We start from the raw sequence: 13,803 nt of genomic DNA, 5'->3' as shown, positions 1-13,803 counted from the left end.
GCTTTAATTTTATTCATTTTGGATCAACAGCCATTTATTAAGGCCCTGTCTAGAAAACTGCTGTGTAAGGACTGCTCTCTCTCTAAGAGGTACTTAGAATCCCATGAGAGAGACAGATATTTCCACAAATAATTGTAATATAAGGCGTACTACAGTGACGTGCTAGAATGGAGTGTAGAGGAAAGGGTGTGGAATATAGGTAGGTGGGATGAATTCAGAATGAGGAGTATGGAAAAAAAAGAGACTCCATTTAAGTAGACCTGAGGGCAAGGATGATATCAGCAGATGCAGGCTTTTTGAAAGGCCGACAGGTTCAGGGGTAAAGGTACTGGGAAACGAAGGAAGAGAGAAGGTATCTTCAGGAGAATGAATATATGGAAGATAGGAGTCGCTCAGAAAATGGAAGGAGATGAAAATGAGATGTGTGGGACGTGATTATAAAGAGCCTACTCCGCTAAAATTAGACTTTACAGTTGGGCCCTAAAGAGCTGTTTATACTTTTGATTGAGAACGTGTCGTGTTTTTAATTGCTAACTCTCAAGATTGTGTAAGTAATGAACTAGAACGGGGAAATAATGGAGGAAATAGAACCTAGTTAGAAGGTGTGGATGACAGTCCAGGTGTGAGGCAATGGCTCTAGACAGATGGGAAAACTTTTGTAATGATGGGATAGAATTTGGTAATTGAGTGAGTACGGGTGGAGGGAGAGCTAGGAAGCAGACATAGGTTCAAGACTTCATTCATTCCTGCCATTAGCTTGCTTGAAAGCAAAGAGAAGGGATGAGCTCATTTTTCTGCCCACCCTTCAAGGTACATGCATCATGCCTAAATCCCAGCAGTCCAAAAAAATTGCTTCAAATTGATATGCATATTTTTAATGTGATACTTGTCAAAAAATAATAATTTTGCTTCCTTTACAGATGTTTTTAAAGATATTCTTGAGTATATACCTATAAATGTTTTAAATGATATTCATCTTTGATGATGTGCTGATTAAAGTGAAAATTTTTATTATGTGGATTTGAGGCTATAAGGTTTAGGTTTTTGGTTTGTTTATTTGTATTTCGTGTGAAGTTTCTTCTAAGGTAATCAAGACTTCTAAAATTGAGCTATTAAAATCTAGTTAGAAATCTTTTATTTTGTGAAAAAATACTTTTGTCATGATTTAGATCTATTGAGATATTCTCTTTGTTGAGGACCAATTTATTAACATTCTTAACAGCTCTTTCACAAACTAATATGATATTCTTAGGTTTCCTTAGATACAAGCCTTGTCCCTTTTGGAAAGCCGAGGAGTTTCTATGCCCTCAAAGGTATTATTCATTACAATTTATTGTGGCTTTTTTTTTGTTACAATGAACTTACATTTTTTTTTCTGTCGGTACCTAGGAAATTTCCTAGCTACATCTTATTATTATTAAGAATAATGAAATTATTTCCTCGATAGCTTTCCAATTCTTTAGACCTAGCAATAACTTTTAGGTTTTATAGCTAGTTAATTATATGGGTTGACCCAACAACCAGAAGCACCTGTCAGCACCTATCATCAGTTTTTAGCTCAGAGCAGGTTCTCGATGTATTTTCTTGAGTAGTTGTCAATTAAGGTAATAAAGATCACAAAAAATTGGACTAGAACCTAACCAATTTCAGATTGCTCTCATGGATATAAGAATAATAATGGTAATAATATAAGAGTTAATACTGATTTTTCAAGGGTAATCTGAAAGTATTCTTAACTTCCATAAAATGGAGAAAAATTGTGCGATGCAGTTTTCAGTTTAATAGAGCTTCATACATGGGATGCTCTCAGTAAATGCTTAGTATTATCATCATTATTGATGTCGATTAACTTAGTCACATATTTAAGTGGGTCCTGTTTGGCATCCATTTTCACTCTGGATTTGTTTCATTTTTTCCTCCTTTTTGTTGGGAGATTTTTCTCTTCCTCCTTTAAGTTCTGTTCAGGGTTTTCTATTTGTGACGCTATCTTCTTTAGGTGATACATCAGTGATTGACCTGATTTGCCTTTACCAAAATTGATGTTCTGATACTGAAACCAAGAAATGTTGATGTCTACCCATCCACCTGAAAACATCTGCTTCCACTTTTACTGTGTGATTAAGTAAAAAAAAAAAAAAAAGACCAATAATTTTCCTCATTTTACTATAATCTGCTATCTGGTTGAATTTACCATATGAAAACATGCAACTAGGATTTTTTTTTTTTTGTAGCTCTTCTCTCTGACCTACAATCACAGTTTCAAAATCCCTGCCCCCAAATCATCACAAAGAGTAAGATCCTCCCACATATTAACAGGGAAGAGGAAGTCAGTAGAGGCTACTTGTCAGAACTGTGTCCTGGTATGAAGGCTGACTTCTTTTTTCTGCTGATTGATCAGTTGTGATGAAGATAGAGTTGCATAAGGTAATCAACGTGAAATAAAGGGAGGTGAGCTAAATGGGGGTGTTGATACTGTAGTGCAAATTTTGGCTTTTTCGATGGCAAACTAAGCCATAAAAATAATAGAAATATCTAAAAAGGCATTTTAACGGTCATAGGTAAAATATATAGAGTAAAACTGTGACAAAATACTTTTAAAAAATCCATGTTGTAACCATCTAGGCATTTAGCAAACTATGAAAAAATAGCATTTAATAGCTCATATAAGGTTTTAGTAAGGGTAACCTATATTTTTTAAGATTTTATTTATTCATGAGAGACAGAGAGAGAGAGGCAGAGACACAGGCAGAGGGAGAAGCAGGCTCCATGCAGGGAGCCCGATGTGGGACTTGATCCCGGGACCCTGGGATCACACCCTGAGCTAAAGGCAGATGCTCAACCGCTGAGCCACCCAGGCTTCCCAAGGGTAGCCTAAGTCTTAGCTTTAGAAACATTTTCTGGTATGTAAGGAGCCATTCCTCCAGAATTCCTTTCCTCAGTGGAGATCACGGGTGGGTTATTTTTATCTTTTAACTGTGAGCTGATAGTTTTCTTGAAGGGGGTGGGAGTGGTGGTTGTTTACCTTCCAAAATGTCTTCTAGTGACTAACACTAGATTCTGATTAAAATCTCATTGTGCCTCAGCAGAAGACTGGTATAAATTGCATTATATGAAACTGAATAATAACTATGGTTTGATTTAAAGTATTAATAAAATCTAAATTTGCACATTGTAGCTGTAGGGTTTCAAGATTTTAATTTAGTGAAATGCCAGAAGAATTTCTTGTATTTTAGTCTGATGAGTATTATGTGAGAAGTGCATCTTCCCAAATTAGGACAGACATATATATTATACAATTTACAGAGTCTAATTATTAAAACCTGCTAAATTTCATATTTAATATTCAGATATCTTTCTGCAAACAGGCGGCTTAGATTCATTATCAGTGCTTGATTCGTATATTAAAGTCGATTAAATTGCAAATGCTGGTCTGAGGAAGGGTGGAAAGTTAGGATTTGGAATCGCTGTGGTTTTTCAACAGCCTCAGCAAATTACATAAATACCAAAAAAATCTACAATGCTGCATGCTTTATTAAGGCAACATCAGATACCTTAATTGCATAGTAAGGCTGAAATGTAATTCCCATGGCGAAATTTACTTGTCTTTTCACTTAGAGGTGAGGTGTAAGCCCTCAGATTGACATTGAATTGGAGCGCTCATGTCAGTCTCATAATTCTGGAGGAGAAACGAGGTGTGGATTTTAATTTTTCTGCTCTTTGTTCAGAATGGTGACAAAAGTGTGTTGTACCCTTGTGTTGTATTCTATTTAAAAACTTCCACTTTTAAGAGAACTTTTACCAGAAAAAAAAAAAAAAAAGGGGAACCTTTACTGATGGAAATAGATTTTCTCCAAATCCCAAATATTGGTGGACAAATGGGTAAATGTGGAAGCCTACCTTGTCAAAGCGTTTTGCAAGAAAAAAATGTTCTTGTATTTTTAGTGTACTTTGAAAATAAATGTCAATTTTTTGTAACTTACCCAGTTTTATTATTATATGAAAGCAGATTTATCAGGCATTTTTAACATAATTTCATACAATTTATCTTATATTTGAAATAGTTTTAAATTATTTAAAATATTTAAAATTATAGTTTTAATACATTCTATTAAATTTTCCAGTATTCTATTTTATTTAAAGATCAGAGAAAGAGAGCAAAGGGTAGGGGTAGGTTATGGGGAGGGGCAGGGGGAGGAGGAGAGAGAGTCTTAAGTAGACTCTGCACTGAGCACAGAGCCAGACGCAGGGCTCCATCTCAGGACCTTGAGATCATGACCTGAGCTGAAACCAAGAGTCGGACACTTAGCCGAACCGACTGCACCACACAGGTACCCCAGATTTTCAAGTATTTTATTTTATTTTATTTTATTTTTTATTTTTTATTATTTATTTATTTATTTATTTATTTATTTATTTGATTTTCAAGTATTTTAAAGAAAAACTTCCATCAAGGGACTGATTTTATTGGAGTTTGGTTTTGGTTAGAGCTCAGCTATAGGTTTAGTTCCCCCATTAATTGTGACCTTCCTGCTTCACTTTTATAAAGAGGAGGCTCTATTTTATTTGGTTTCTATAAGTGATAAAAATGATAAGATCTTTTATGCCAAACAATGGTAAATTAAGCTTTCTGAAAAACACTTTTATTTTTGTCTTTTAAATAGACATTATCAATATTTAATTAAACATTTAATTAAAAATAGTCTTGTGTAGGAAGAAAAATCCTTGAAAATCCCTGTTCTAGGAGATCTTACATTTGTTTCTACTTTTAAAATATGTTTCTTTTACACATTAATTTCTGGTTCCATTTACTTTTCTTTATCCTTTCTGCCATTCATGGTCTTTACTTTGCATGTATAGTTCGGTTTATTCATTGACAACTTTCTCTTTTCTTTCCTATTTTCCATTCTTTCTGTCAAAAACATTTGTTATGTGCTGTTTGCCAAGCATTATGCAAGGCTGCTTAGAGATTATAGATGTGAAAGCCATGGGTTCTGTTTTCAGCTACCTCACAATAATTTGAAATGATACTTTGGATACTTTCTGATAAAGCACATTGTACTATGGACACAAATGGCAGTGCTCTTTTGGTGTGTGTGGTTAGGGTTTAGGGGAAGGAGGGAGTCAGATAGTCCAGTGATAGGTCTAAACTGAGTATTGGAAAGCATAGTAGTTGGCCAAGGAACAAGTGGCAGAGGGGATTCCAGGCAGAAGGAACATCGTAAGTATGCCAGGAAAGGTACAGAGGTGAGGGTAAGCTTCCAATGGTTCAATGGTTGAATCTTGCTAATTTTTAAAGAGCGAGGAAGAACGGGAAGTAAAAAATGATGGCCATTCTCAAGCTTAGATGTTAGCTAAAAAAAGGAAAATCCATTAAAAATGATAATTTCCAGAAACCTGTTTAATTTATTGTATATTTACTGTATTAATCACCCGGATATTATGCTACATATCAGACTCGATCAAAGCAATGGGCGAAAGCTATGGTCTGCAAGGACTTACTTAATTACATTAAATTAATTCGTAGTTATTTGTGCCTTTGTCTCATTTCCTTATCTTCTGCATCATTATATTGCCTGCAGTACTAGTCTCAGTGTCTTGAACATAGTATGTATATTGGAAACTATTTCATTTGGTTTGAAGAGACTTACATTGAAGAAAGATAAATATGAGAAATTTGGACAAAAGAGATTTTTAAAATAGTTTAAAAGCCTAATTAGAGTCCTAAGATTACCCTAAGATCACCTACTATACAAATGATAGACGATGACTATAGGAATTTGTGGAAGGAGAGGTTTTTTTCACCTTGAGGTGGTCAGGTTGGCTTTATGGTTTAGATGGTTTTTAAATGTAGCAAATCTGTATACATTTCCTTAGGTGGAAAGGAGAGTAATGCTTTGTATATGGGTATTTTGCTAAAAATCAGTTCAAAAAGCCTATTCAGAATTATTGAGCAAATAAATTTAGCAGAAGCAGAGCATTTAGATTAAGTATTTTTGAAATTAGATACACTTGGGTTCTGTTCCTAGTTTTGCTTTTTGCCACTTTTTATTAAACTTTCCATTTATCACTTCTCCTTTAGCCCCCAGTTGTAATTTCCCTATTGTTAAAATAGAGATAGATACTAGATTTGTTGTGATAATTGAATTACAGCCGGATAATATATGTACTTACGGAAAATTTAAAAATCAGCAGTCCTGCGATCTGCCTTTGTCAAGTCACAACCCCAAGCGTTTTCTTTCCCTTATGGATGAAGTGATCTCTGGGATTGTTTCCAGTTTTACACATTTTTATGTTGTAGACTGAAATTGGGAAGATTAGTCCAATGGAGGCTAACAACGCTTGATGGAGGGCAAGGAATCACACCTCTGAGGTTTTTGTGCGTGTTTAGAGAGAAGGTGTTTGGGCCCTGGGAATGAAAACAGTGAGAGTGGATTAAGACATTTCAGAGAGCATCAAATCAACTGTGAGTGAATGTGTGCCACCTTACGTTGAAGTACGTTTTATATTTACAGAGCATTGGTTTATTGAATTTTACAATGAGTTATGCTACCGAGGATTTTTGGTTTTAGAAACTGTTAGAGACTGAGAGCTAATTCCATTTGTGTGTATTTATCTGTGCATGCACACTCAAATACATTTAGTTAAGTTTGGTTCAGAAAAATCTGTTACTTCACAGGGAATGCAGTTTTTTTTTCTTTTGCCATTTCATGCTAATGTGTTTCTTTGTTGTTGTAAGTCACCAATTGAAGGATATATGTGTAATTCATGCTAAATCGGTATATTGGTCTAGAAGGTTTTTTTAGACTAATAATGGAGCAGAGGCTTCTTTAATACATATGACTATATAAAACATTATTAATGTTAACAGATGTTGCACTTTAATCCCCTGGAATGATTGTTTGGTACCAGCAGGAGATTTATTAAGCCTGAATTGTGTGAAATTGTGTGTGTATAAGCTGCTAGTTAGATTGTAAAAATGCTATTGAAAACTGTTAAAAAGTTTTAGCTATAATTGGCAGAGAAGTATTAACTGTGCTAAAAGAAGTATGTGTGTATGGTTGGCCCATGCGCCTTAACCTTTTTATCATTTATCTTCTTGTATTAATGTCACTGAATTATTAATTCATGAGCCAGAGTGGGAAGGGTGAAGGCACCATTTAAATGTGTGGCAAATTTATCCTTATCGCTAGAGACATGAAAAAAAGTCATTTTGTGTTATCTGTAAAATGGAAAGGACATTTTAAAATTTCATTTACAGTAATCCACTTCACTTCCAGTAAAACACCTAGATTATTACTACCATAATATAATGCTCTTATTAAAAATTTGTAACCTTCTCCACTCTTTTGTCTTATATATAATATTGATAGAAAAGTTTAGCCTTCATGTGTTTTAATGTGATACCTATTAATTGTAGCTTGGAAATGTTATTCTTATGATATGTTCTATTGCATGACTATTCAATTTTAGGAAAGATTAGATTGCAGAAAATAAATATTTACTGTATTAGTAACATTCAAAATATTTTGATTGGAGAGAATCTGGATACAGGGAATTGGAAAGCTGTAGAAATACTCGTGTTCCAAAAGAAGTGTGTACGTTTATTGTGACTTCATAATTTTTTGGAATAAGGTTGGTGATTTTAGCCTTGTAGAAGTTTTAGCTTTCTAGCAGAAATTCAGCAAATTAGAATTTAGCAGTTTCCTGTTGAATACAGTGTGGAACTGGGATATATCCAGTATTTCATATGGGTGAGTAGCAATGGTGACAGAAATTTCAGGAGTTTGAAGCCACTTCTACCACCAGCTATTTGAAACCATCATGCTAATGGTCAAATACCTCAGGGGTCTTGTCCAAACCTCATTACTTTTCAGTCTTCCATTACTTACTGTTTTGATTGGTTTTACATTCTCTCCTGCCAAACAGAGGAGCAAGATAGGTTACTGTGGTAATGTCCTTTATTTTCTTTTCTGGAGTTTCTCCCCAGATGCCATGGCTTTGTTACACACACACACACACACACACACACACACACACACACACACGGTGAAACGCTAATTTGTTTTGGTCAGTATAACATTGCTTTATCTCTCTTATTCGAGCGTGGTTAATTTACCTTTACATTAACATTTAAATTAATTTCTTAAAATAACAGACTAAAATTAGTTTGATTATTTTGGCAGACATTGATAGTTATTGGTCATTTTATTACTTGACTGAACTGCATTTAGTTATCTTCATCCTGTGCCAGTTCATCTATAGCTGGGGTTGGCAAACTATAGCTCGCTGGCTGCCTGTTTTTTGTAGTAAAGTTTGTTGGCACACAGCCATGCTCATTCATTATTACGCCTTGTCTGTGGTGGGTTTCAGACTATGATGGGAGAGACTAGAGGGTCCCTTAAAGCCTAAAATATTTACCGTTTGGTCATTTATAGAAAAAGTTTCCTGATCCCTGCTCTGTGATATCAGTCTACACAATCCCTTCCTTCTAATCTCCCCAAACATAATGGAATACTACTGATAATTTTTAGCTTACGGGATTTGGAGACTTACTCGTTATCATCAGTGGTAGTTATTAAGTATGGCTTTTTGCTTTTCTTTATATATGGCCTAGTAACAAGGGATACGTTTTCCTCAAAAGTTTTCTGCATCGAGGATTTTTAAAAATTGTTGAAGTATTACAAAATACATTAGTCTTTTACTAAATAAGAGAGTCTTGGCAAGTAATTCAAGCTTCTAGTCCGTTTTTCTCAGCTTTTTATAACCTATATTTTTTTATTAAACATCATTCTTTTATTACCACTTTAATATTATTTGCAATTTTAATAGAGGCTGTAAAATTATATTTAAAAGTTAAATCCCTTTCTTATAAGCCACATACCTCCACCCCCTCCATGATTGAGTAGTTGAGAGGCACTAACATATAGAACCTAAAACGTTTTTTTAATGAGCAAAGGTTTTTATTTTAATTTTTTAATATTTAACAACCATTCAGAATAACTCAGCCCATTCCTATTTCTTGATAGTTTGTCCATGATTATTTTTCTTGCCTTTCCAAGTCTAAGTCCTAATGTTTTTTTAGAGGAGTCAGCTGTACCAACTACACAGAATCTAACAACAGAATTAAGAGTCTGTTCTGTTCTTAACACTTAAAGTACAACTTTATTTTTAATGTTAAATTAATTTTCAGAAATAATAAAAAGATTTTATTTTCTCATGAGAGATACAGAGAGAGAAAGGCAGAGACACAGGCAGAAGGAGAAGCAGGCTCCATGCAAGGGAGCCTGATGTGGGACTCCATCCCAGGACTCCAGGATCAGGCCCTGAGCCGAAGGCAGACGTTCAACGGCTGAGCCATCCAGGCGTCCATAAAATATTTTTTTTTATAACTCAATAAAATACTATTATCGTGAGTTCTGCTTGTAGACACAGATTTATACCATAAGGTTTGATGGAAAGCAACCCTGGCTAAGTTACAGGAACTTGCTTTTTCTGAAGAGCCTGATGTCATCTTGCTTTTTGATCATGTGTAGTTTTCTCATGAACTCAGAGCGTGAAATATGTGAGCTGAGTAAATCTCAGGTTATTACTATGGCTGCCAGTGTGATCATGTATAAGTAGGTTTAAAAAAGTGTTTTTCTGAACTCCCTTAGGTGAAATTTTTAGAACGTGAATTATTAGGACAATCGCTGAGAGTTATTTTGAGAAGGGACAAGCCCGTAGCGAAACATATTGTGGTACCCCCTAAAAATCTTCTTTAAGATTACTGAAGATGGAATCAGGACCATAAGTGTATAATTGAAGTGGGAAGATAATGGAATAGTAGACTTACTGTCTATTCTACGCTCATATATAGTGGGTAAACTTGAGGACTTGATGTTTGTGAGTTGTACCGACCTTCGCAGTGGTCGGTTAAGACAGGATTCCAGGGTGTTCCCCTGATCTCATTTTAGGGACTCTTTCTATCCAGATGATGTTGGTTGATCTAAATATGTATCTCAAGAAAAACACAGTCGAGAAACCGCTTTTGTGTCTCTTCTCTCTCATTTTGGTATGAAATACATTAATTACCGTAGAGTTTTTTGGGAGTGTAGCAATTATTAATTAATGCATATTTGGGGTCTTAGTCATTTTCTTCTATTTCTAATTCTCCTTAGAAAATTATTGACTTTTTGAAGGTGGTAACCATATCTTGATCTGTATTATAATTCCTTTTCAACCTAACATAGGATCAATTAATAATCTATAAGGTAAAAATAATTAGATAAATAACACTCCTTTCAGTACTTACTATCAAAAATATCTAGAATGTAATCACTAGATACTCATTGACCTAAACTGCTGTACTTGCAATTATAATGTTAATATTATCTACTTTATAGTGGAGGTGAAAATTGTAAGTGTAGATGATACTATATATATTGACATAGCTTGCAAATGAGTTGTATCATTTATTGATTACAAAAGACAATGTGCTTTACTTCACAAAATTTTCTTCAGCTTCTTACTGCGTATTCATTGTAATTTTTCATATTTATTTTTAAGATCGTTTGACATATTTTACTCAGATTACCTAATTATCTCTAAGAAACCTCTGATGGTGATATTGATGATCTAATCTACAACAGATCCTGGGTCATTATTATTTCATTTAGTGGTTGTATATATAGACCAAGAGGGAATCTGAATATTGATTCAGAGAATGACTAGTAACAATGATTTATGAACAAAGGATCTAGTGCAGTGAGCCAAACGTAAGACTGAATCTCATGAGCAACATTGGATTTTTTTCTTTTCTCTTTGCCTGAACAATGAATGATTAGTCCATAATATTATAGATGTTAATGCGAAAACATTCTTTCCAGGACTGTTAAGATTCATTGTTAATTATAATTGGAGGAAATACTTAAGTTTATTGTTTGACTTGTAAGCAACTTCTCAGGTATTTTGGCTGATAAGATTGATTAGTTTAGAATAATTTGTTAATTTAAATAGCCCTGTAAATGAATGAAATTAAGATAGCTTGACTGGAAATAATAAAAATTAAGTTAACATTTAGCTATCATTACCTAAGGGATGTTAGTTTTACTAATGTAAACATTTTGAAAATCAAGTCATTATTCTTTTGGTATTTTGTCATTTTCACAATCCCAAAATGCCTTTGTTTCACTTCTATTTTTTATTATAAAGGGAAAGCTAATAAGACATAAAGTAAGTTTACCTGAACTACTTTATTAGTGGCAATAGCAGTTTAGAACATGGGTTTACATCCCAGCATTGGTATTTACTTAACTGTCCTTGAACAGGTTATATAGTCTCATTTTAAGGCAAAATGGAAATAATAATATATAAATCTTCAAGTTGTGAGGATTTCTTGAAGTCCTATAAATTAACTATTTAGACCTAATTATGTATCAGGCAATTATAGCTTTCTATTAGGAAGGGTTATATTTAGCCTGGAATATAACCTCCCAAGGGAACCTAAGGAGTTTTGTCTCTTTTGTTCCTCAGTACCCACCACACAATAGATGCTCAGTAAATATTTGTCGAATGAATAATGTAGTGACTAGCAGAAAGAATGGCTTTGTAATTAGCCTTGATTAGAATTCAAGCTCTGCCACTTGCTAGCTGAATAACTTCAATCCGGTTACTTTTCTTCTCTGAGCCTCAGATTTCTGACCTTTCTAATATTGACCTCCTGAATTAGTGATGTATGTCTAATACAACGTTTCACCCATAGTAGGCACTCAGGAAATAATTTTTGGCTGTGGTACCCCTAATTTGTATTTAACTAAAAAAAATTGCATAAGAATTTTAGACTATTAGAAAGTTAAGAGGAAATAGAATGTCTTCAAGTTGGGGAGGACTGCCATTTAAAAACAGCTTTCCCTTTCTACAGTGGGAAAAAGAACTAACTTCTTATATTGTAGGCGGATTATAATGCAGCAATAAATACAAAATATTTTAAATCAACAGATCTGTGATTTTTTTTTTTTTTTTTTTGCTAGAAAAGTTGAGGAAGCCATCAACTTTTTATGATAGGTAAGGTAATATTTTGAACGGGGTCTGTAACTACTTTTGTTGTTGTTGGTTTCTTTTTTTTTTTTTCCTTTTGAGACTTAATTTGCAAGTTTATGTTCAGTCGTAAAATGTCCCCAACATCGGTTTGAAAATGACAGCAATTTGCTTTTATTATTTCAACTGGAAGGATTTTAATGACGAGAATGGCAGAGTGCCCTGCCTGTGCCTCCTGTGTCCACAGCTCCAAGCCTCTTTCGCGTGCTCAGCATGCCTGGTAGATGTTGCAGCAGCTTGCTGATGCCATTTGCTAGGAGCATTCCTGAAGTCTTCTCCTTCCTGCTCTAAGAGCTCTCCTAGAAGGATTTATTCCCCTCACAGTGCAGAAGTTTCAGTGAAGGGTAAGACCAGCAACGGACGTTAAGGGGACTTTGGCAGAAATGGTTTAATTCAAGTACTCGGGACTGGAAACCAGGGTCTGCAGAAATGAAACCGAGAAAGGGGATGTCACCAGCGGTTGGCCACGTGGTGTTAGAATCTCTATCAGCATTCCCAGCCCCAAACTATCTTCGTGAAAGGAGAGAAAATAAACACAAAAGAACGTTGAATGTCTGGAGCTAAAATAAGCTCCCTGATTAGCGATAGCAAGGGTTTACTTAGACAACTTACTGAAAGAAAACTCCCCAGAGTGTCAGTGTTTTCTCCGATGTTAACAAGAAGGGGGACTTCTAGCCTGTCAGGGCCGCACATAGGATATTTCTGGAAAGCAAACACCCCGAATGAGGTTTAAATCAAAATGAAACTGTAATTTATTTTTCATTTTCTGAGCCTTTGCACGGGAGCATATGGAGTTCTCAGGGTTTGATGTTGTTTTGTTTGTTTCAGCAAAATCTTAGAAGAGCAGCTCTCCTTTGCTACTAAGTTCCACTTCATAATTATTATCATTTTATAGGGCAAATAAGATTAGAAGGACTGATTTTTGTATACGTAGCTTCCTTTGGCTTTCATTTAGCACCGACATGCATTTAGTGCGTAGAATGAAGCACTAACGTTGCATTTTAAACAGCGTCAGTGCATAATGACAAGGGTGGGTGACTTTGGTAGGTCTCCTACTTGGATGGTGCTTTTCTTTCCCCGTCCTCGTGCTTTTAGTTGTTTTGGGTTTATCATCAGTGGTCTTCCTACCTCAGTGTCCATAAGTAGAAATCAAAGAGAAAGCTTTGGATCTGAATCTTTATGTTGGTTTCACTCTGAATAGATAACCTTAGTTAACCAGTTTTAGAAAACTTTAAATTATCTTATTAATTTGAAGCATGGTCTAGTCGACCTCTTTTGTTGATAGTTACAAACAGGTTTTATTTTTTTCCTCTTTTTGCTGAGCAGGCACGTCACATACGAGGTTAAATATGATTTTCTGGTAATGTAAGATAAGTACCTGAATGTGAGAACTGATTAGTAGTGTTTTCCTAATTTTGCTGACAGTTGAAAGCATGGGATGTTTCATGCAGCTAATAAATATAAGCAGGGTACTGTTTGAAAGATTATGCCTAACTGTACATTTTAAGTAGTGTATAAAACATTGAGGAGTGTTGGAATATAAACAGTGCGGAGGCATATTTCTGGAAGTCGTTGTTCAGCTTTGGAAGGCTTAGTAGTAATGATGCATCAGTTGACTTTTTGCATGGCAGAGTAGTAGGATATGCAGACCTAAAAAAAAATCATGACATAGGTTTGATAGAAATAAGATGAGGATAAAATGGTTTGAATCTTCTTATTTGAAGGATA

At 34.8% G+C, this 13,803-nt stretch overlaps 1 protein-coding gene across 48 annotated transcripts in view; it reads left to right on the top strand.

Moving 5' to 3' along the window:
- The window catches only part of ADGRL2 (adhesion G protein-coupled receptor L2), a 619,577-nt gene that overhangs the window by 447,715 nt on the left and 158,059 nt on the right, over positions 1-13,803 (top strand). The window contains exons 1-2 of one of the 48 annotated variants that reach the window (XM_072754768.1): positions 1,258-1,313; positions 2,232-2,424. The exons of 44 other annotated variants lie outside the window; for them this stretch is intronic. The gene's annotated coding sequence lies outside the window, so the exon portion shown is untranslated. Of the gene's footprint in view, positions 1-872; positions 2,425-12,011; positions 12,043-13,803 lie in introns of those variants that run through there. 3 more of the 48 variants (XM_072754781.1, XM_072754740.1, XM_072754743.1) reach the window with 3 other exon arrangements.

The sequence above is a fragment of the Vulpes vulpes genome, chromosome 3, assembly GCF_048418805.1.
Source record: "Vulpes vulpes isolate BD-2025 chromosome 3, VulVul3, whole genome shotgun sequence".
Lineage (NCBI taxonomy): Eukaryota > Metazoa > Chordata > Mammalia > Carnivora > Canidae > Vulpes > Vulpes vulpes.
Note: the sequence above shows the minus strand (reverse complement) of the source record. Positions and strands in the feature narration are given on the sequence as shown.